The following is a 22,312-nucleotide window of genomic DNA, read 5'->3' as shown; positions in this document are numbered from 1 at the left end:
GCGTTTCCATCACGGTCTAAAGTACTGTGAAGATTAGTCCGGTGATGTACGGACGTTCACAACTTTCCAGTTCCCGCTGGATTTCGTCCTCCGCATATAAGCTTAATAAAACCTGAACCTCGTCGTTAGTCCATCGGTAGTTTTTAAACTCCATTGTTGATTCGAATAACAAACAACTCTTACTGCATGCACCGCAACAAACTTTTAAAAATGGTGGTTGAAATAAAACGCTGCGTGAACTCAACCCCAAGTCTCACCCCCGAAGGTTCTTGAAAAAATACTACCTCGTGAGCAGGGACTTTCTGATGGGGGAATTTTTACCCGTAACTTCATTTAGACCCTGGTTCCTGCGGTCGAAACACACAGAGTATCATTCCAAAAACCATAGTTCCTGGGGAAAGTTGTTGTAGATGTTGTTCCAGGAACATGTTGTACTTGGTGAAATCACGTTCACACTCCAGGCTCACTGATCAAAACTTACTGATGGACAAACTTGCGTTACATAAGACAAGCTAATACATTGTTAAAATGTTTTTATTCCTGTCACTGGAGCCCCCTAAAACAAATAGGTGCATGATGCCCCTGCTTCCTATTGACAATCGTGTTGTTATTGCACAAACATACATCCGTCCCAGTCTCAGTGAAAACAAGAATTTTAAGCACATGGATTATAACATGGATCTGACAATTTGTCAGGGCTCAAAACCCTGGCAAGTGAAAACAGACAAATGGGACACTCTTTCCATGGCTAGCTCACCAGACATCTATCTTCCCATCTCACCTATTGTCTTTCTCTCCCCTGCACCTAATTTTGTGAACACTTACTCTCTGCGCACACCTATTAAGAATTCCACAGCTATCCTCCCTGCTTCATTAGAGCAATTACCACAGGAAGTCATTTGTTACCTGGGGCCTAGATGGCACTGGCACTGGCACAGACATGGACACACACTCTCTCTCACACACACACATTTCTACAGAGATTTTTTCAGCAACTCGTCTGCAGCTCATAATTATCAAATATTTTTTTTAAACCTAATGGAGACATAATGGCAATTTATAATTCCTGAATTTATATGTAGGCATATAATTTTCAGGCCTACAACGTGTACATTTTCATAAATGTGTAATGTTTGCAAAAACATTCATTTAGCATTTAAATGTGCTCATTGTAAAGTCACTAAAATCATTCTGAGATTGAAATGAACATTATTTGCCTTAATAATGTGGTGGGCATCACATTTGTTGGGATGATGCTAATGTTCAAACCAGATAGATCAGCACGTACACCCTCTGAATGATTTAATAATTTGTCAAACCATCCAAAATTTAGGAACGCCAGCATCCAACTCTCTTCTGCAGACAGTGCTATTGCATAATTTCTTTCAGTCACACTTGCTCATGAAATTGGCTGTCATCCTAAACATTTACCACAAGCCGCATGCAATTACAGACAGCAGGACACAGTCGTATCGGACTCAAGCCCATTTTGTCACGGGGTATCTGGCTCCTATAATGCACGTATCATGGTGCAGGCACACAAACAGACACACACACACACCTGTTATTTCAGTGGGGTGTTTATGTGTGTTTCTGGCATGCTTTGTGCCCCCTCAGTTGGTGGACGATTAGCAGGGCTGCAGGAGAAGTGTGACTGCCTGTGATAAAAAAAAAAATAAAAAAAAAATGACCACAGCGGTTCTACAGGTGTATCTTCACACACAAACACACACACAAGCAAAAATATGCCTACATAGACATCTATGCATCCTACACTTTATTGGAATAAACAGCCATAACACAAGCGTGACAAAATGTAATTGGATACAAGCGATGGGATGACAATACAAGAGCAAAAACACATATTTTAAAACCAAAAACACAATATATGCGCCAAAAAACATCCTTCATTGTTTGGCACATATTTAAAAAATAATGTCCAACAATTAAAAACATAACAATGCATGGCCAGTCAGTAGACAATATTTGGCCACAAAGTTATATAGAAAATTTTTATTAAAAAAATGTACTTTAAATTTTTTTTTTTTTTTTTTTTTACATTTAATAACTACAAATTAGCTATAATGTAACTTTCTGAACCAATTTAATTTATAATATTATCATTCTTAATATATCACAAAACATTAATATATCAACAAAACCTCATCTATTTTAGCCAGCTAGATTACGTTACCTTGGTAACATTTTAAATTCGCTGAATTCTGTAATCTTTAATGCTAAACATTTCACAGTAAAACCAAATGTTTAAGCTCGCAAGGAACACAAATTATATTTATGGGTCACTGACGAATAAGGTTTAATGATTATTGTAGTAAAAATATGTTTAGCTAAAACGCAGCATTGCACATTTCCCCCCCTGTGGAAGAAGCTATGAAAATGTCAATACTGCTCTTTTTCATACAATAAAATAGCATTCACTGCCTGTCAAATTCGGCTGCAAAAACATAATGGAGATACAATTAATTTTGAAGTTTTATTAAGTGTTAACAATGAGATTATGTGGTTTTTATAATCAATTAACATTGCTTTGGTCTTTTTTTTACAAGATTTTACAACCAAAAAAGTCATTTGGTTTAACCAAAATTTCAGTTTTACCGAATGACGATACAGGCTGATATCTAGCTAGCTAGCAAAAGGTCAATCAAACATTTTATATTTAGTACAAGTTTTTAAAATATTACAACATTTTCCATGTTTTATAGCGGATGTAACAAATGACCTGATGTTTCTGAACATGTATATGAGCAAGTGAAAACATGAATTTTCCAAATAGTTAAACGAGAGTTAGTTAATTTGCTTCATGACCATGTGGTCCTTTGCAGGTGTCTGAATGATGTCACACGATATTGACCGCATGACTTGATCCAAAATGGTCCCTTTATATTGGTTACTCCCAATGACATCAATGAAATTCATTTTTCCGGACATTCTTTCTCATAACAAAGCAACGACTTCTACACATAATTTTACCATTTTGCACTATGTTGATATATGATGTTATAAAATCATGCCAGAATAAAAAATATATACATTTATTACATTTTAAGATATTTTAATCACAAATTAATGGTTGTATTGGCCTTTGGACGGTTAAACCGAATGACCTTTTGACACTTCAAAATCTTTAAAATGCCTTTATATGTAGCAAAATATAATTAAAACCTTTTGGATTCGATAAAAGAGATCTAGTTGTACTAGCTTACATACTTTGGATGTCATATCTTTGTTTTTTTTATTATTACCATATATATGTATGTATACAACATATAGCCTAGCATACTGGGCTTGAAGTATTTGAATGCAAATTTTGAATATATGCTGAAAAAACCTGAAGGTAAATCCTTGATAAACTCTTTATAGAGTTTCACACTAGTAAAAATGTGTATTAAGGTGACAGAAATGGTGTATTGTGGCCATCTTTATTGTTGAGTCCTGATTAGTTACATTTGTAACATTATGACATGGTATCTCAGAAAAAAATTGTCATATTTTTGCTTTTCCTCCCAGTTTTAAGTTATTTAGTGGCTTTAGAAAGGCTAGCCTGAAAGCAAAACTTTTTTTTACAGTCAGAAATTTTTTCAGACTAATGTCATTTTTACTGAATCCAAGTTAGAAACAGACTCTCTGCGAGTAACTCACTATGCACTGGGCTACAGTATTGACCATATTGACAGTAAAACGCCTCCTTTGGAGTGAAGATTGGGCTGGCACAAGTTGGCACGAGCAGCAACACAACTGAGTGGGTGTTGCAGAGGGACTGTGGTTGAGCCTCGTGGGCAAATCAGAGCATGTACACGTGTATTTTTACCATGGAGTGGGAGTAAGGGAGATATTGATTCTACAACAGTCACAACTGCAAACTATGGGCTAATGTGCTCTTTTTGTTGTTCATAGCCAGGCTAGTATGTGGCATTCTCATGTAGAAGCACCAAATGCTCTAAAGAGGTTTGTCAACGTAAATGTGATATAGGTTTCTCACATTAAAACATTATGTTATGTAGCATGTATGAAATCCATAGAGGCCATTTGATTGAGTTTTAGCTGACAAATACAACAAATACATGTATGATGCATTCAGGGCAGCAGAATAGGAAAGTGAGCAGAGTGAAAGCAAGGTGGGTGCTGCATCTGTAGGTGGAACTGGAGATGGATGGTAGGAGAGAAAGAAAAAAAGATTCAGCTAAATTTCACAGCTCACTATATTGCACCTCTCCTTTCTCTCTTCCTAACTATCCTGCTCCTCATCATCCTATTTCTGGGTTTAGGTTTCACTCACACTCTGTCCATTCGTCCACTAATGTTTCCACCAGATTTTCTTCTTGAACCATTAACCAGCATAAATTCCACATTGGTCCAGACTAGTTTATGCTATAGCAGCACTATACCAGCTCTAACCTGCATAAACCAGCCTGGGCCAACATGGAATTCATGCTGGTTTATTCTAGTTAGAGTTGGTTTAGTGCTGGTCTAGCTAGTGGACAAGCATAGTCATGCTGTTCTCAAGCCAAACCATACTCCCACTTGCCATGCTGGTCCCCATACCTTTTGCTGATGACCAGCAATGCTGCATTTTTCAGCAGGGTTTTCTTCTTTAGCTGTTAGCCTCTATCTTTCTTTCCATTTTTGGTATGCAACTACAAACCCATCCCTTCCCTAGTATTAAAAGTTCAGCAAAACCTCCTAAAGATGAAATTTTACATAAGCCACTAATGATGCACTCAGTAATTTGTTCCTCATTAAAAGGTTTTACCCCTAAAGTCAAGAATAGTGCTTTTGAAAAATCATGTACACTCACAAGATGAATGAATCCATCCATCCATCCATCCATCCATGTGTCATCCACACATTTCTTTTTTTCCCCAAAAAATTGAAACACGGCTGTCATGATAGATTGACTGATAGACCGATAGATAGATAGATAGATAGATAGATAGATAGATAGATAGATAGATAGATAGATAGATAGATAGATAGATAGATAGATAGATAGATAGATAGATAGATAGTAGGGGTGTAACGGTACATATATTCGTCCAGAACTGTACGGTACAGGTGTCATGGTTCCGTGCATGCAGTCAAACAACGAATACAGTCAGTCACAAGTGATCCAAACTCCAATCCAGAAGGGGGCGCACACACAGTAATGGATTGAATCCTAAACATTTTTTTACCAGCATTAATGAACAATAATCACAATAAGCTCTGTGTTTTGTTACATTCGATAAGAAACAAAGTGTCATCATTCAAATTCTGTCCATTTTATCACGAAATTAAAACAATAAATGTAATTTTGACACTTTTTGATGTGGCGTAACAGATCGCTGTGTAGTCAGTTCAAGCAGCAGCAATATGACTTTCTTCTTTCTGATAAACACTCTCTGAGAATTTTTAATAAATATCCTGACGCATCCAAGCTTCATAATGCTGTATCATATGAGCTGAACAAAGTGCTTCCATCCACATCCATCCATCATAAACATACTCCACATGGCTCCGGGGGGTTAATAAAGGCCTTCTGAAGAGCATCGATGCATTTGCGTAAAAAATATATATCCATATTTAGCAAGTTATTAAGTAAAATATCTAGTTTCCGCCAGACCGCCTTCCATCAGTTAAGCTTTTTCTGTAAGTTGATTAGGGAAGGCGGTCTGGAGGAAGCTAGATAATATTACTTCATAACTTATTAAATATGCATTTTTTTTTTTTTACAGAAACTCATCGCTTCACTTCAGAAGGCCTTTATTAACCCCCTGGAGCTGTGTGAAGTACACGTTTATGATGGATGGATGTAGAGGGAAGCGTCAGGATATTTATTAAAATATCTCCGAGAGTGTTTATCAGAAAGAAGAAAGTCATATACACCTAGGTTGGTTTGAGGTTGAGTAAAGCTTGGGGTAATTTTCATTTGAAAGTGAACTAATCCTTTAATTAAACGCATCATATCTTGTGTAATCATATTTTAAATTAAAATTGAATGAATTTAAAGACAAAAACGGAGTTACTTAATGAACCGCCATTTTTGTGTACCGTTACACCCCTATTAGATAAATAGATAGATAAAGTAAATAGACAGACAGACTTATAGATTAGATTCAATATACATGTAAAAGTTATCCTTGAATAGGATGTGAGAAATGAAGATGGTGGGCAGAGGAAAGTTAAGTGAAGAACGCATGCAGCTCATGAGTACATTATTCAAAATGAATGTAATATATTCAGTACTGACATAAATAAAATGAGCTCCCCCCTCTCCACACCTGGCAGCGCCTCTGTGATGATACATAATCGATAACAGAAAACAGCACCCTGAGCGCTGCTCACTAGGTGTTCTAGTTCATTGTTCCGTCATATAGCAACTTCAGCAAAGAGGAGGGGCACGCGAAGAAATAAATTATCGGAAAACATTGGCTTGCACTTGCAGAATTCACTTTCTTCATATATGTGTGTGTCAGTTTTTCCGCTCTATGTATTGATGTATTACTGCATTACCAAAATGAAAGCTCTGAAGTTACCTTGGCAAGGACATTTAACACTTCCAGTGAATGTCTACAAAACATTCACACTGCAAATCAGGTTTCAGGGAGTATAGAGACGGAGAGAAAAGGAGGATGGAGTGAGGTAAGAAATAAACAATTGGCTCTGATTAAACTGGATGTTACAAAAAGGATGTTGTTGTCTCACACCCACACCAGTGAACCCTGCAGAGATGAACACATCGCAATGAATGCCTCAGAGACAATCGGAGGCAGGCAGGCGGGGTCTGACGTCACACGCACGCATGTGGAGAGAAGAGGTGATCAGCATCTGCTCTGTCATTATTTTCTCTCAGAGAAAAAGGAGGAATGTGAGGGGGCCTGGGGATGGCTGATCGTGCAACACTCCAAGAAACATGAAGATCAGAAACGATGCAACTCATGCTGTGATTGGAGAAGTGTGAGTGGCAGCATCATGATGTTACAGAAGCTATCTGATTCCCACGCACAGAAAACGCCTCAAAAAAAAAAAAAAAAAAAAAAAAATGAAACAGCCATTTCACAATACACACACGTGTGCATGCAAACAAACACCCACACATTCATAAACACATATAGATATACAGTAGATATATATAGTAGCCTGCATATGCCAAAACCAGATACTATTTTATCTGAGGAAAATGGCAAAATAGCGATTCAAGCTGTTCTATACTGAAATGTTTGAAACTTCACCATATAAATACTTTAACTGTGGTCCTGCAGTCCACTGTCCTGCCAAATTTAGCTTGACACTGTAAAAAATAAATCCAAAAAGAAAAAGTACTGGCAGCTAATTACACAGACATTAACTGGACATTTCCCTAAAACACCATGGAATGAAGTGCAAAATTCAAAATGTATTTCAAAAATAAATATGGAATATTTAGTTAAAGGTGATAGAGAGGATTTTTTCGTCGACTGAGAATTCAAAGACTGTTAGTGAGTTTTTTAAATGAGCGCATGCGTAAGAACAGCCCCCCTCCTTCACAGCTCACTTCAAAGGAACGCCTCCCAAAACTCATGCACTAGTATTGGAACACGAGTGTTTACCACCGGCATTCGCTGTGTCGTGTTTTTTGGATTCATTATGTCGGACTCACCGCAGGTAACTCATAATCTGCAGTTGTTACTCCTGTCTCCTGACAAAAACATTGCATGCGGCGCCTGTGGAGTGTGGAAATTTACTGGAGCGCGCAGCCGCGCTCGTCTCTCACAAGGAACGTCACGGCAGTGATTGACAAGCCAGAGGGCCAATCCGCGCACGTCTCTCACAAGGAACGTCACGGCAGTGATTGACAAGCCAGAGGGCCAATCGTTTACGCGATTGGCTGATGTTTTTAAGGCCCTACCTTGTGCACAGATGATGTATATTAATATTATTACTTTCAGTGCACCTAATAAATAGTCTTTTATCCGTTAGTAAAGACAGTTTCAAGTAATATTGCAAAAATGTATAAAACAAAACATCCTCTTTAGCACCTTTAAATTAATAATACAGTACATTGTGCCCTATTGAAAAATGAAAAATCTGATTATCTGTCTACTTCTGTACTATATAGGTGAAAAACAGTATGTCTGAATTCATAGTATTCATAAAACATTAGGCAAAAAGCACCCGGATGCCCTACTACTTCTGCAGAGATTCCTAAGTTTCCTAACTGTATTTCTTACACTGTATTGTGAAAAGTAACACAAATGACACCGTACGTCACACACATTCATACTTTTTTAATGGTCAAGAAGTTCATTTCTTGTCAAATGTAGAGCCTGCTCAGTCAGTATAAGATTTCGAAGTTTCGAACACAACTAAAGTCTTCAGGATTGCAGGCAGGTGTGTTTGATTACTGTCAGGACGAGGGGTTTGTAACTAGTGTGCACATTTAATTCTAGCCACAGAAAGACACCAAAGAAATTCAGAAATTAAAAGCATGCTGCATCACTTGACTTTTTAAACACCTTGATTTTTTTTAAACTACACCCCTGCAAGCTCAAATTCATCTGCCTCCATTTCTGATCATCTCAAAATCCACCCAACAATTCATGCATAGAAGTCCCCACTCTACATTTTTATCAACGTTAAATCGGGAAAGCCGCTGTGGCTCTTTTTTCCTACTTTATATAAAGGACTTTCATCACAGAGAGCACAGACGAAATGCAATAAACACTGTCATGTTATCTTGCGTTCAGATGCCGGGTGCTTGGAAATGCAATCATGTGAGACACTTCAGGGAGGGAATTAAACCAAATCATTTTGATGACAGACTTTGACTCAGGCATTTCAGAATGATCAAACCAACATTTGAGATGCTATGCATTTTTTTAGTTGCACATCGAGGGATTTATTCTGTAAATGTGTTTCCATAGTAGTTTATGCGCATGGCTTCTTATCGAATAAAAAATACGTTAAAATACATTTTTAGGCACATTTTTAGAATTTATGCGCATCTTGGAGTTTCCATCCAACATGTTTTTGCGATATCCCAAAAATGTGCATGAAAATATGTGAATGGAAACAGCTATTGTGAACTTTGAACTTGAACAGTTCACAATAAAAAAAATAGAGTAAAATTAAATTTAAAAAAATGAAAAATAACAAAATCAGAATACTGCTTGCCACATGCTTCCCGATATGCATCAGACCGAGACTGCGTTCAAACAACATTTAAACAACTCCTGGAGACATCCATTCTTTCCACCCCCTTATTGGCCAACTGCTAACAGTTAATAACCAACCTAGACTAATTGGAAATACCTAAATTTCTGCAAAACTCCAAAAACTTATCAATACTGTACATACAATTCACTGCAGATTCCAGTTGAAATTAAAGGTGATAGAGAGGATTTTTTCGTCGACTGAGAATCTAAAGACTGAGAATCCAAAGGAACACCTCCAAAAACTCGTGCACGAGTATTGGAACACGAGTGTTTACCACCGGCATTCGCTGTGTCGTGTTAGGGGATTCATTATGTCGGATTCACCGCAGGTAACTCATAATCTGCAGTTGTTACTCCTGACAAAAACATTGCATGCAGCGCCTGTGGAGTGTGGAAAGTTACTGGAGCGCGCAGCCGCGCTCGTCTCTCACAAGGAACATCATGGCAGTGATTGACAAGCTAGAGGGCCAATCCGCGCACGTCTCTCACAAGGAACGTCACAGCAGTGATTGACAAGCCAGAGGGCCATCATCGCATAAACGATTGGCTGATGTTTTTAAGGCCCTACCTCGTGCACAGATGATGTATATTGATATTATTCCTTTCAGTGCACCTAATAAATAGTCTTTTATCAGTTAGTAAAGACAGTTTCAAGTAATATTGCAAAAATGTATAAAACAAAACATCCTCTGTAGCACCTTTAAAACTAGAGCCAGTAAAATGCCAACAACTTTTGTTCCTTTTTACACAAATGATGATTACATGGACAGAATATCAATGAATAAAGACTTATAAATACTTGCAGTTATGTCTTCAAAATACTTTTTGCCATAGCTCACCTGGTACAGCGCTGCACTTGTGATGCGGAATGATCAGGTATGAGTCATGTGAAACATAAGTCATGATAAAAGAGCTCAAAGACTTGTGGAAGCAAGCTAAAATGGTGTATTAATCTCAAGTTTGCTTTTGTTAACACCATTGGTTATGTGTAGGGTATGGTTAAGTGTAGGTAATACGCTATTTTATGTGATAAAGTGCTAACCTTTCAGGGGCACTCACCAGATATTTCATTTCCTAACCGCAGAGATACCTACAACAATAAATGTAATAAACGTTTATCTGTTTCATATAAAACTGCATGAGCTTTTAATGCCATTCAATGGACAATGTAATATATAATTTAGCAGAAATGTTGCCATACATATTTCCAATTAGTCTGGGTTGCCAATACGTTTGCTAGTTTATTAGTGACATTTCTATGTGCTGGTGGTTGCAATATCCTTCATTCCCCCGATAGCATCTCTGTCAACAATGTGCACTGCCAGAGGGGCAGTGAGAAAGACTGAGGAAATGCTGTGGAAAAGTGGACTGTTATTTTTAGGGCCACCTAGGGGAATTATAGCAGTCCGGCACCAAGAGCAATGTAAGTGGGTAACCTGGTTTTCCTTGAGAGAGAAACACAATGAGAATATTTCCAGTGTGACGTCTAGCAAACACAAATTGTCACTGTCCTGCGTTTCTCTTCCTCGTACTTTCACCTCATTTTACTTCTGTCAATTTTCTCTCTCCTCTTATCTTGTTACTTCCTCCCTAGATTCATTTTTCACCCTAATGTGTGTCTCATAAACCCACCCTCCCCCGCTCTCTTTCCCCCCCACCCGCTCTTCTCGCTCTTTCTCGTTTATAGATACATAGATATATTACATTACGCCTCCATAGTAAGGCCTTGTGCTTTGTGTGGGCTACTGAAGTCATCACTTCACAGAACAATATCACTTTCACACAGGCACCCCATTAGCCAGGCGTTCTTTACTGATAATTGGAAAATCAAAAGCTTGGGTTTGCATGTACGACATCACAACCACAACATGGCATTATTGAGGGCAACAATGCTAAGCAACTCGGTAACACTTAGCAACTGCTTCCAGGGATACTGGTGAACCTTAAAAGGATTGGGTAGAAACCTGTTTGAATGAGTTTTAAAGGTCATGCAAGCAACAACACAATCCATACCTCCTGCAATGCAGTACAAAAGCACAAATAAAAGGCCTGGGATGGGTCAAGGTGGCTGACTAGTCAAAATTCATCTCTTTTAAAACACAAACACTAACAATATACACACACACACACAAAATTTATAAATTAAATAAAACATTAAATACATTTTTTTTTAACTTTCTATTCATCAAAGAATCCTGAAAATAAATTATCATGGTTTCTACTAAATATTAAGCAGCACAACAGTTTTCAACATTGATAATAATAATAAATGTTAATTGAGCAACAAATCAGCATATTTTAATTATTACAGAAGAATCATGTGACACTGAAGACTGGAGTAATGATGCTGAAAATTCAGCTTTGCCATCAGATGAATAAATTACATTTAAAAATATATTAAAATAGAAAACAGTTATTTTAAATTGTAATAATATTTTACAATATTACTGTTTTTACTGTATTTTTATCAAATAAATGCAGCCTTGGTGAGCATAAAAGATTTTTTTTTAAAAATCTTACCAAACCCAAACCTTGTTCAGACAGTTTTATTCCATTACATGAAGCTGTTTGTGTTTAAACCAGACACATGTAAAGGGCTTCCTTAAGAACTAATAACAAAGACTATAGAATAACACAAGACGTGTCACTCGTATTGTTTTGAATGGAAGAAAGTGAAACGCGCAATATGGCGGAATAAGTCCCGCCTTCAAAATAAGAGCCAATCTCCGACTGGTAAAGTCATTGCGTCACTGCAGCGGCCGTTAGAAGCACCGGTTTCTATAGAAACAGTCAGACGCGCGCCTCCGAAATGAGGCACAGAAGACACGCATTTAGGTCTGCGCATGCGCATTAGCTTGATCCAGCCTAAAAAATACAGTACTTTTGTCATGATTCAAGCGTTTGTAAAAAAAAATTATGACAGTTGTTGTCAGAATTCATTGGTGATTTCAAATATGAAATTTAATCGAAAGCTTGGCAAACAGCTTTGGAGAATTTGATGTTTCCCCATTCAAAGAGATAGGAGCTGCATTATGCCCAGGATGCCAGAGAGGCGTATCAAAGATGGCCGCCGAGTGAAATGACTTGTCTTAAAAGAACTTTGCTAATAATATTTGCAGAAACCCCGGATTATGAATTTTTTTTTAAATATATATTAGTATTTAGATTTATCTGTGGTATGTCATTCAAATGAAAAAGCAAACAGAGAGCAGTTACCATGGCTTACTTATGGCCAGCAATTCCCAGAGAGTGACTGTACTGCAGAGGAGGGAAGGTCATCACCTCTGATTCCAGTTATGTAAGATAAACGGAAATGCACTGTGGGGATATGGAGGGAAAATGACAGAGCACAACAAACAAGGACTATCAGAGAAAGACAAAATGGGTAGGTAGATAAAGCAAGGAGAATAAAATGGAAAGAGAGGGGGAGTTAATACAGTATATCCGCAAGAGCGGAAGCGTTTTGAAAGAAAGAACACAAAAGGCACCTGTCTGTCCACCCAACCAACCACATCCAGAGGTCATTGTAAAGTACTGTTAATACCCTTTGACTCTTCCTACGTGATAAATTACTACCTACAAAGCAAAGGCATAGTGGGGAAACATTTGGTTGGGCTTCAATCAGATGACCGTAACCTTGCTATTGACCTGCATTCAGAGTGTGTGGACAAAGCATTGTCGTGACACGGTGATGAATGCAAACAGCAGGAACGGCATTAGGATGAGGGCAGAATGGAGATGTCATCTTTGAAAAATCACTCCATGTGCTTGACTCTGATATGTTGAAGTACTCACAAATGAGAAAAAACTGCTTCCTGCCAAGCAGCCGGGCCTTTGACAATCCGGCAATCAATCAATTTTGGCAGAAAAGCTTCAAACTGCATAAAAACAGCCTAACTCTTGACTAGAGGGATTTTTCTGCAGGCCTAACTGGGCCACTTGAGATTTTTACTTGTAACTTGTTTACTTGAACTAACATTTTATCTAGCCCATCTACAAATAGTAGCAGTAGTAACATGTGTCAGGAAAAACAAAACAAAACATAAGTTTATTATTGTTCATGCGCAATAAAAGCAATAAAGCAACTCCATGATATCTACACCGATCAGGCATAAGTAACATTATGACCACCTTCCTACTATTGTGTTGGTCCCCCTTTTGCTGCCAAAACAGCCCTGACCCATCGAGGCATGGACTCCACTAGGCCCCTGAAGGTGTGCTGTGGTATCTGGCACCACAATGTTAGCAGCGGATCCTTTAAGTCCTGTAAGTTGCGAGGTGGAGCCTCCATGGATCGGACTTGTTTGTTCAGCACATCCCACAGATGCTCGATTGGATTGAGATCTGGTGAGCCCAAGTCAACACCTCAAACTTTTTGCTTTGTGGCAGGGCACATTATCCTGCTGAAAGAGACCAAAGCCACCAGGGAATACTGTTTCCATGAAAGGGTGTACATGGTCTGAAACAATGCTTAGGTAGGTGGTACGTGTCAAAGTAAAGTCCAAATGGATGGCAGGACCCAAGGTTTCCCAGCAGAACATTGCCCAAAGCATCACACTGCCTCCGCTGGCTTGCCTTCTTTTCATAGTGCATCCTGGTGCCATGTGTTCCCCAGATAAGCGACGCACACACCTGGCCATCCACGTGATGTAAAGGAAAACATGATTCATCAGACCAGGCCTCCTTCTTCCATTGCTCCAAGGTCCAGTTCTGATGCTCACATGCCCACTAGTGGCGCATTCGGCGGTGGACAGGGGTCAGCATGGGCACCCTGACCCTTAACCAGCATGAATTTCTTGAGCAATTTGAGCTACAGTAGCTCATCTGTTGTATCGAACCACACAGGCTAGCCTTCGCTGAGCTTTGGCCGCCCATGACCCTGTCGCCGGTTCACCACTGTTGCTTCCTTGGACCACTTTTGATAGATACTGACAACTGCAGACTGGGAACACTCCACAAGAGCTGCAGTTTTGGAAATGCTCTGACCCAGTCGTCTAGCTATCACAATTTGGCCCTTGTCAAACTCGCTCAAATCCTTACGCTTGCCCATTTTTCCCGCTTCTAACATATCAACTTTGAGGACAAAATGTTCACTTGCTGCCTAATATATCCCAGCCACTAACAGGTGCCGTGATGAAGAGATAATCAGTGTTATTCACTTCATCTGTCAGTGGTCATAATGTTATGCCTGATTGGTGTATTAATTCATAAACATACTTTTGATGGAAAACAATGGCCTTTAACGGAGTTTTTTAAAAAGTTTTGTTAATATCTTCTAGACACTTCTCACTCAGACTCTCATCCAACTCAGGTATAATTATCCGCAATATAAAAAAGGTAGAGTTTCTTTATAGTAAAGTTACTTCATTGTAATTTTCATAAGGATCAATAACTAACCTTGAGGGATGCATGGTATATCAGTATCATATTAGCCATTTTTTTTTTTTTTTTAATTTATCAGTATTAGCTAATATTGGCTAATATATGTAATTGTGCCAGGTCATTTACAGTTTTTTAAAGGTCCCGTTTTTCGTGTTTTTTTGCAGCTTTGATTGTGTTTATAGTGTGCAATATAACATGTGTTCATGTTTCGCGTGTAAAAAAACACAGTATTTTTCACATAATTTACTTATCTGTATACCGCTGTTTCCACTGTCATAAAAACGGGCTGATGACTTCCTTGTTCTATGAAGTCCCTCCTTCAGAAATACGTAACGAGTTCTGATTGTGCCAGCTGTTCCTGTGTTGTGATTCGACAGCTCTGAGCGCACCGTGCCCGGAAAGTCACGCCTCTTACCATAACGTGGAGATGCACGCGCTCAGTGTTATTGTAAACATGTCTATCAATTTGAGCCGGAATCAGACCCGGTGATTGGACTGCGGGATGAAAATAACAGCGTTTCGACGACATGGCGACAAACACACTCTACAAACGCAACTCTTGTGTATTCCTGTGGGCGGAGGTTAGTCAAAAAACTGTTTTAGTGACGTCATTAAAGAAGGAAGTAGAGGGATGTAGTCCAAACTGGCCGTTCGATGTAGGCGACTTCTGTTAAATAAAATATCTCGCTTGGCATTGAACTTTGAGCTTTAAAATTTTACAGATTTTATTTATACTCTAACAACAACATTACACACTAACTAAAGTTTGAAACGTGGGATCACGAAGAACGGGACCTTTAAAATTACTTTTCATCGACCACTTACTTAAAATAAATATTTAATCACAACTAAATATTGAAAACATTGTTAAATGTAATCTTAGCTATTTTTTATACATTGATTTCAATGGCTTTAAACAAAATAGTATAAATTTTAACTGATAAATGAAGACACACACACACACAAACACACACACACATACACCTATCTATATAGATAAAGATTTGGATTGTTGTATCTCTAATCCAAATGTGACAACACCTCTCTAGCCTGACAGACCAAATGAAAGTTACATCAGCTGAAATACATTTTTTTTTTTTTTTTGTCACCTACAAGCCGTTTATTAGTCTGGCTATGGGTTAGATTCACAGTGCCAGACCATCACAGACAAGATAGCAAGAGAAGCCCCGATAACTATAAAAAGCATTTGACTACTTATTGCCAATTCATGCTCTGCACTTATAAACAGACCATCTTCAAGCAACCAGAGCATGTTTGTGATTCATGCGACAGCCAGAAAACTCTTGAAACCTGAAAAGAAGATCAAAAGGAACATTTTACCATCTGTTCTGTACTGAGGGACCTCAGGCTACTTTTTAAAAAAAAAAAAGAGAGAGAGAGAGAGAACGTGAACAAAAGACAGGAAGAAGGTGCTGAATTCTCTGACAGCTTTGTGAGAAGTGTCAAACGTCTGAAGGATGGAGAAAAAGCAACACATCACCTTGAGCTTAACGACTCTACGATTCTATTTCAGTTTTAATCTCGCCGTATCTCTCTGGCTTTCGCATCGGTTTGCGTGACCTGCCCAGGAGTTCATGAATATTCCATCCTGATGGAGAGCTCGTTGTGAGTTGCTATGGCCCACAAGCAAAAGTTTGCCAGGCTGCAAGTACCTTACATAAACATCTCCCTAAATTATGCATGGGAGGTATGAAAGAACTGGAGAAAGTAATGAAATCATACTGGTTTGGCCATGAATCATGATTATCTGTCCACAGGGAGCTGAAGTACTTTGTAAGTGTATTACAAGTGCGCATGCTGAAGTGATCGAGGGGAAAGTTTAATGTACAATTATGAGGAGCAAGATTTTACACCAAAGTGGGTGGGGCTAGCCAGTGTGATGTCGCAGATATAGAAACAGAGATTGACAAAATGTCCTCTCACTCGTCGCTTGTCAGGGTACATTAAAATGGTAGTGATTTTGTCACATCATTTCTAGTTAGTATGAAATCAAAACTCACAATTCTTTTTTTTCTGTTGATATGAAAAATCGGGTAGATTTAGCAATATAGCAGGTGTATGATGTATATTAAGATGTTATGATGAATCATATGCCTCTCTCCGCTGACGTTCTGAGATGTTCAAAGCGTTTGTAAGGATGCAGATTTTTAGAAGGCAGCTGTCTAACTCTGAGATGGCAAACGGGAACATGGTTTGTGTAACATTAGAAACACATTATTAGCTGTTTGATAACATAGTCAAGCAAAAGACTAATATTAATTACCGTTATGTGTCCGACGTTGTAAAGAGCGATACCTTTGTACAGCGTTTACCTCAGTAAGTTGACTGAGTTCATCTCTGAGCTGGCGTGAGCGAGTGGAGGAGGGGATAATTAGCATATTCATAGATCCACGTATACTAAATGAGTCAAGGGTGTAGAGTTATATCCAAGCTATTTTAATGCATGAAGACATTTTTTTCACAGGAAGAAGACGTTTAAAATATGTAATTTTGATGATCAAAAATTAGTTTTAAGGGATACAATTATTGATTACTTGCCCTAATCACATGAGATCACAGCAATAGCAAACGACAATAATCCAATCAATTCCTGATGGGCAAAATCAAGTCCTTTTTGCCGTTATTTAGCTCAATACTAAATTGTGCCATCTGCTTGTGTGAGAAAGATGTGGTAAAGGACTACACAGTCAGGTCTTTTTAGAGGAGACACAGGTTGTAAGGCTCATCTCTTGCCACTTACAAGTGACCCTCTTCAGAAATTCAGCCAATCGTGGATTCTCCTCCAAACTGATCCTTATTTTACACGCTTTCTGACCTGCTCACAGCTGGCTATTTTCTTACAGGTGAATAAAAAAAATAAATAAAGAAAATGCAGGGAATAAAAATAGTGTATCTTTTCACAGGTCTGACAAAAAGCCATTTCAAAGCAGCATAAATCATAATTACATGTTGCAACAATGAGAAACACGAGAAGTGCTTTGCGACTGGGAATAGCTGAGAGGCTAACGTGATTCACCTCCTAACGTCAGACCCTTAAATTAGCTCCTGCAGACAGTCTCCCACCAGGAAAAAAAGGCGGTGTTACTAATTAAGTGCACAATAATCAAGTCAAGACTCCAAACAGAGAGGAAAAGAATAAAAAAAAAGACAGGGCAGTTGTTGCAAAACAACAAAGTCCACTGTTATTTCTTCCTTTCAATGAATTCTTAAAACATGATGTAGTAAGCCATTCTACTTCGCTTTTCAATGCGCAGTGCATTTGAGAATGCATAATGCCTGTCAGGAGTGGGAATCATGCTTTTCAAAAACAAAGCTCAGAAGCTTTGTTTTGTGGCATGTTCAACACTGTGAGTGCAGTTTTGTTTTGTTAAATTGCAAATGAGTTTAGCAGACCTACTGTATGCAGCGATCAGAGACAACTTGTCAAAAAAACTATTATTTCCATTATCGTTAAACGCTAGCAGAATATCAATGTATCAGACAGCATCCTTTTACTGTACTGTCATTTCTGACTAAAACAATAACATGCTCAAAAGTTACATTATACATAACTGGCAGCTAGTTTCCAGAACTTATAAATACAGGTATAATGTTTCAGACATTACAAGATTAGATATAGGGTCATTAAATTATTAAATGTCATTAAATTAATTATCAAATTAAAAATATTATTAAAGGTGCCCTAGAATTAAAAATTGAATTTATCTTGGCATAGTTAAATAGCAAGAGTTCAGTACATGGAAATGACATACAGTAAGTCTCAAACTCCATTGTTTCCTCTTTCTTATATAAATCTCATTTGTTTAAAAGGCCTCCGACGAACAGGCGAATCTCAACTGTTACGATCATTAATATGTACGCTCCCAATATTTGCATATGCCAGCCCATGTTCAAGGCATTAGACAAGGGCAGAACGTCTGGATGTGCACAGCTGAATCATCAGACTAGGTAAGCAAGCAAGGACAACAGCGAAAAATGGCAGATGGAGCGATAATAACTGACATGATCTATGATATCTTGATATTTTTAGTGATAATTGTAAATTGTCTTTCTAAATGTTTCATTAGCATGTTGCTAATGTACTGTTAAATGTGGTTAAAGTTACCATCGTTTCTTACTGTATTCACGGAGACAAGAGCCGTCGCTATTTTCATTTTTAAACACTTGCAGTCTGTATAATTCATAAACACAACTTCATTCTTTATAAATCTCTCCAACAGTGTGTAATGTTAGCTTTATCCACGGAGCACCATCAAACTCATTCAGAATCAAATGTAAACATCCAAATAAATACCATACTTACACGATTAGACATACTGAATGACGAACACTTTGTAAAGATCCATTTTGAGGGTTATATTAGCTGTGTGAAATTTGTTTATGCACTGTTTAAGGCAAGCGCGAGCTCCGTGGGCGGGGGAGCACGAGAATTAAAGGGGCCGCAGCCTGAATCGGCTCATATTTAATGATGCCCCAAAATAGGCAGTTAAAAAAATTAATAAAAAAAAATCTATGGGGTATTTTGAGCTGAAACTTCACAGACACATTCAGGGGACACCTTAGACTTATATTATATCTTTTAAAAAGACATTCTACGGCACCTTTAATATGCCAACCTAGCACGGAAATGATACAATAATCATAAGGTGATATAAAATTAAAAGGTGATGTTAAAAAACATCCGTAACACTTCACAATAAGGTTCATTTGTTAACATTAGTTAATGTATTAACTAACCATGAGCAATACATTTGTTACTGTATTTGTTAATCTTTGTTAATGTTAGTTAATAAAAATACAGCAGTTCATGTTACTTCACAGTGCATTAACTAACATTAACAAATACATATATGAGGTTTCTTCATACTTCTAACAAAGAACGGCCTCTGCTTGTAATAAACCATACGACTACTACTACTACTTCTTCTTTGTGCGTATTCAACGTAGTGACGATGCAAGCTGCCTCTAAAAACACAAACGATTTAGAAGAAGAACAACATAGTAATGAAACGCGATCTGTTTGACTGCTTGACATGGAGGGGGGACCCGCAGTGTACTGTATGTAGATAGAAATGGCTCATTCTAAGGTAATAAAAACATAACGGTTCATTATATAAGGTCTTTATATTACTAAAAACATATGAATATATTATATTGCATTTCTGTCAATAGATGCTCCCAAATTTTACACATTGCACCTTTAAGGTCATATACTTTGTATTTTTGTACAATATTTTACAGTACAATTTACTGTATACGTATTGTCTTTCTCGTAATATATATTAATCAAATTTAACTTACAGCTTTTAAAGGGATAGTTCACCCCACAATAAAAATGCTGTCATCATTTACTCACCCTCAAGTGGTTCTAAAAAAGAATGTAACCAAACAGTTGCTGGCCACCATTGACTTCCATAGTATTTGTTTTCATACTATAGAAGTTAATTGAGGTAGCAACTGTTTGGTTACCAACATTCACAGAAATATCTTCTTTTGTGTTCAACAGAACAAAGAACTCATAATACATGTTTAGAATAATTTGAGAGTGAGTAAAAAATGACAGTTATATATATATTTTTGGGGTGAACTACAGTTGCATTTTTTACTAACATTTTTTTTACTACTATTTTTGTTCTGGATATTTAATAATAAAACTCTACCAATTCCGGGCATGTCATTCCTTTTCATCAAAGGTAAATCTTACATTTGTTATCCCCGTATGAGCGATCACACTCTTTAAAACGGTTCAGCACCTGGAGCTGTCCAGTGCATCGTTACAAACGACCTGAAAAAAACCTAAATATAAAATTATATATATAAACTAACAGTATTTGATCACTTTTTCAATAGTCGTTTAAAAATGAAAGACTATCAGTATTGGACAATTCAATGCATTAAGTGGGATTATATACCGATCCCTCGCCACATCAGCTCACTATAATGCGGTTGTGCAGGGACTATTGTTATTTCATTACACAACACAGCGAACATGCTGATGATACCAATGATATATTCATTCATGGCTAAAGTTTTCTATTTGCACACATTTTCCGACATATATCGATTTTAATGTATCATTAGGCAATCCTTATTAACCTAAATGACAAAAACTGTGTGTTGGAATGTCATCTTGAACATCATCCTTCATGCATGAGTGCTCTACAGTAAGGAAAAAGTTATTTATAGTGTTGTACGGGACAAACCACATCATCCACTGTTATTTCTCCCCGTAGGCTGGTTATTTTTTTAAATTCTACAATTAAATAAGGCAAATCTCACTGACCGCGTGAAATAAATCATTAAATATGATTTCCATGTTCGTTTAATCTCAATTCGCCGTGTTTCATAAAGATCCAATGCATTACAGAAATTTTTCTGTTGCATTTGACGATCTACTTGCAGCGGCTGAGGCTCAGCAATGCTGATGTCAAACCGCAAACGTCTCCTTTTGTTTCAAAAACTGCCCGTATTCATTTTATTTACACAAACGAAACGATGCTATATGAAAATATGTAAATGCATACTGAACATGCAATGCTTCCCGTGTCGGTTGCGTTGTATTTACACGGACGTTTGTAGAGCACTCTGTAAAACATGGCTGTGCGCTGTTTGCCACTGTAATGATGTAACCCGCACTGCAATACTCCGACCATACACACCAAAACACATATTACATGAAAAATAAGGAAAAAGGCACTCACTGTGATTCATAGATCCGTCCTCTGTTGACATGTCTTCAGTGAAGAGCCAGGCACCCCAGAAGTGCTGGTTAATTGTATGAGGCTGATGCCCGCTGCTGTTGTTGGTTCAGATGCTCTCAGTGAGGATCAGAGAGAGTTTGAGCGCCACTGCTGAAGATTCAATATAAAACATCATCGACACAGGCACTACAGCGATACCTAACCCTCATGTTCGGTTTAGAAGGGCTTTACTTCCTGGTTGTTTCGGGTCCTAGAGACTCCTCCTGTGTGAGTAGAAATAATATTAGTCATTATAGAGTATATTAACCTGTTATTTTCTCTTATAAAGCGTTTATATTTTCATCTGACCTAATTAAAAGCCACTATACAGATATTTATGAAGCTGCATTCATTTTACCACAAAGAAGAACATTATTTAATTTGGAATCAGCTTGACCCCAACAAGAACATGGTGTTGAAAAATACCGTAAAAAATAAGTCATATCACACAGGCATGAGTGCTGCATAATTGTGATTCATAGTGGCGCATATTCAGTTCAGCAGGATGAATATGTGGAATATGTGTTTTTATACAATAGTTTATACATTAAACAAGAAATTAAAGTTCCCCTATTATGCTATCTTAAAGGTTCCTACTTTTGCTCCAAGGTCAAAAAAACTATTTAATTTTCTTATAATATACATTGCACATCACCTAATAAGAGTCTGAAATGGTTTGTTCGAAGATTCAGTCTCTCTAAACCCCTCCTTTCCGCAAACCTACTCTGCTCTGATTGGTCAGACGGCCCAGTCTGATGTGATTGGTCTACTGATTACAGTGCGTGTCAGAAACGAAATGCCTCTTACCATATCTGATTTTCAGCTTCAGAGGCTTCCTCAGCGCTTGATACACAGTGATATGAACGATCAGTGATGGGGAAAGTTACTTATAAAAGTAATGCATTACAATATTGTGTTACTTCTTAAAAAAAAGTAACTAATTGTGTTACTTAGTTACTTTTTATGAAAAGTAATGTG

The 22,312-nt window shown here is 37.7% G+C and overlaps 1 protein-coding gene across 2 annotated transcripts in view; it reads right to left on the bottom strand.

Annotated features, from left to right (window-relative positions):
- Positions 1–21,573, bottom strand: part of tbkbp1 (TBK1 binding protein 1) — a 63,884-nt gene extending 42,311 nt beyond the window's left edge. The window contains exons 1-2 of one of the 2 annotated variants that reach the window (XM_048170736.1): positions 21,296–21,573; positions 1,562–1,658 (exon numbers count right to left, since the gene is read on the bottom strand). The gene's annotated coding sequence lies outside the window, so the exon portion shown is untranslated. The remainder of the gene's footprint in view (positions 1–1,561; positions 1,659–21,295) is intronic. The other variant, XM_048170737.1, reaches the window with a different exon arrangement.
- Positions 21,574–22,312: the final 739 nt, after the last annotated feature.

This window comes from Megalobrama amblycephala, linkage group LG20 (genome assembly GCF_018812025.1).
Source record: "Megalobrama amblycephala isolate DHTTF-2021 linkage group LG20, ASM1881202v1, whole genome shotgun sequence".
NCBI lineage: Eukaryota > Metazoa > Chordata > Actinopteri > Cypriniformes > Xenocyprididae > Megalobrama > Megalobrama amblycephala.
The sequence above is the reverse complement of the archived record's forward strand: the minus strand, read 5'-3'. Positions and strand labels throughout refer to the sequence as shown.